Here is a 2,777-nt window from a genome sequence, read left to right as displayed (position 1 = left end):
AATGAAATTATAAAGATAGTTCATGAGTAGTTGGAGGTATAATTGATAGATCATAGTAATAGCCCCTACTATTTTCCAATAATCATTGTTTTGAAGAAAGAAGGCAATTGGCACACACATTCGTGCTTCCATTGTCTTACCAAGCTGATGATCAAGGATAAATTTCCAATCCCCATCAGTAAATACTTAATGGATGATCTTCATTGTGCTCAATTATTCACTAAACTTGATCCTTTATCATGGTTGTCATCAAATTGAAATGGAGGAAATAGATATTCCTAACTTTCCTAAGACTACATTCTACAAACATGAAGGACATTATGGGTTCCTAGTGGTCTTTAGGCATTTGTAATTTCTTGTCCACTTTTCAAAGCCGCGTGAATAATCAATTTCATCACTCTCTGTGTAACTTTGTGCTCATCTTCTTTGATGATATTTTGATTTACAACAAAACATGTGAGGTATGTGTGGCAAATGTTGATCAAGTAATACAAATACTCTAAAATAACTACTTCTAATGTAGAATATTTAGGGAAAGTTATTAGTGGGGAAGGGGTGCAAATTGACTACCAAAAAAAATGAGGCAATGAAAGACTAGCCATGCCCAAAGACACTCAAAGCCTTGTATGGTTTCTTTGGTCTTACTAGTTACTATAAAAAAATTGTTTAGAGCTATGGTAGAATTATGCATCCATTTTTATTCTTGCCTAAAAGGAATGCCTTTATACGAAATGATACAACTGAGCAAGTCTTTCATGCCTTAAAGGAAGTTATGTCTACTACTGCAATCTTAGCTGCACTAGATTTCACTAACATTTTCATCCTAGGATGTTATACCTCAAGAAAGGGTATTGGGTAATGTTGATGCAAAATTAGCTCCCATTAGAATTTTCTATTAACTACTGTGTTAAATACATGATCAAGTCTACATAATAGAAATACATTATGGTAATCCTTCATAAAACATAAAAATGTTGACCTTATCTAATTAAGAGGTGTTTTGAAATCAAGGCAACCCATTGTAACTTGAAGTACTTCCTCAGTTCCCTGTTTCCCTTCCTCTTAGTACCCACAACCTTCGTGGCCATAAAAGATAGAGGAGGAAGGGAACCGTCCCTCCCCTAAGAATGACACCCTCTACCACTACTCCTTGATTCTCCCTTCCTCCCTCCCATGAAGTGCCCTTGATTGTCAAGTAGAGGAGAGGGAGAGAGTCCAAGGGGGAGGTGTGATTCCTAGAATAATGCCCCTCTGCATTCTCTTTTAAACTTAAGGAATTAGGAACAAGGAGTTTATTCTCGCTCCAATTAATTTTTTGTTCTTGTTTTTATTTTTATTTTTTTTAATGATATTTAATTGTGTTTTGTTTCGTTAAATCGCTATGTTTTTTTCAATCATGCTTTTCGAATATTTTTTCCTTTTCTTCTTTTCTTTAATTTTTCCATTTCATTATGTTTTATTTTTCCAAAATAATTTTGCTTTATAAGTATCTTAACAAGGGTTATTTTTATTTTTATTTTAAATTGTATAATGCATTTTTCCCCTCTTCCAAATTATGTTTTTCATTTTTAAATTATTTTTTCCCTTTTAAACTTTTTAATTTTATATATTTTTTTTTTGCAATGATATAAGTTGTTAAATTTTATGTTTAAAAATGTTGGAATTTTAAATTTAGAACAGGATTATTGGTAGCACTAGTTTCAATTTGGGAATTGATTTTAATTTTTTAGTACCATTTGTTAACGTTATGGTTTTAAAAAGTTATAATTTTAACATTACAAAAGGTGTTATTTATGACACTATTTTTTAATTAGAGTATTGATTTTAAGGCTTTTGTTAGCAATGATATTTTAAGATCATGGTTGAAAATGTTATGCTCTTAACCTGCAAAGTAATACCCAAACACAGAATATGCGAAGAAAAGATACCCAGAACACAGAATATGCAAAGAAAAGATACCCAGAACACAGAATAGCAATGATTTTATTATTCAGAGAGAAATGTTCACAGGCCTCTTCGAGGGGGCAACCTCCAATAGAGCAGAGCTCGATTACAAAAACAAGACACGATACTCCTCGCAGGGAGTCTCTATCCTTTATATATGACTCATACATGCAATACCACGGGCCAATACCGTGGGTTTTATTAATACCATCTATCTAATACTACCGCCCATTTACCATCTATCTAATACTACCGCCCATTTGCAACTAATTGTGGTCCCGTCATTAATTGCGGGTTAACCACTTACAAATATTAATATGGGCTTTATTGACTCTTGACTATGACGTGATCCCATGACATAAATAAGGGGGTTAGGGTGGGACCCTAACATGCCCTCCCCCTTAAGACTAGCCTTGTCCTCAAGGCTGAAGCTGCGGAAACTGTTGAAGAATAGTGGTTGGTTCCCAAGTTGCATCTTCCGGAGAGGTGTCTTTCCATTTGACGAGGACCTCCTTAATCATGCGGCCGCGCAGGTGCTTGTCTCGTGTGTCTAGAACCTGTTCAGGTTGAAGCCAGATTGACCCTTCTTCATCCAATTCAGGTAGACTGGTTTGAACTCATCAATTGTTCCCAATCACTTTCTTGAGGCACGATACATGGAAAACTGGGTGGATTTTTGTTGTAGGTGGCAAAGCCAACTTGTAAGCCACTTCTCCAATGCGCTGAAGTACTTGGTATGGTCCGTAGAATTTTGGAGAGAGCTTTTGACAACCCTTGTCTTTGAGTGATGTTTGCTTATATGGTTGCAGCCTCAAAAAGACTTGATCCCCTTT

The sequence above is a fragment of the Pinus tabuliformis genome, chromosome 5_2 (assembly GCF_031772625.1).
Source record: "Pinus tabuliformis cultivar Carrire ecotype Pingquan chromosome 5_2, CPIR1, whole genome shotgun sequence".
NCBI classification, from domain to species: Eukaryota; Viridiplantae; Streptophyta; class Pinopsida; order Pinales; family Pinaceae; genus Pinus; species Pinus tabuliformis.
This window is presented reverse-complemented; position numbering follows the sequence as displayed.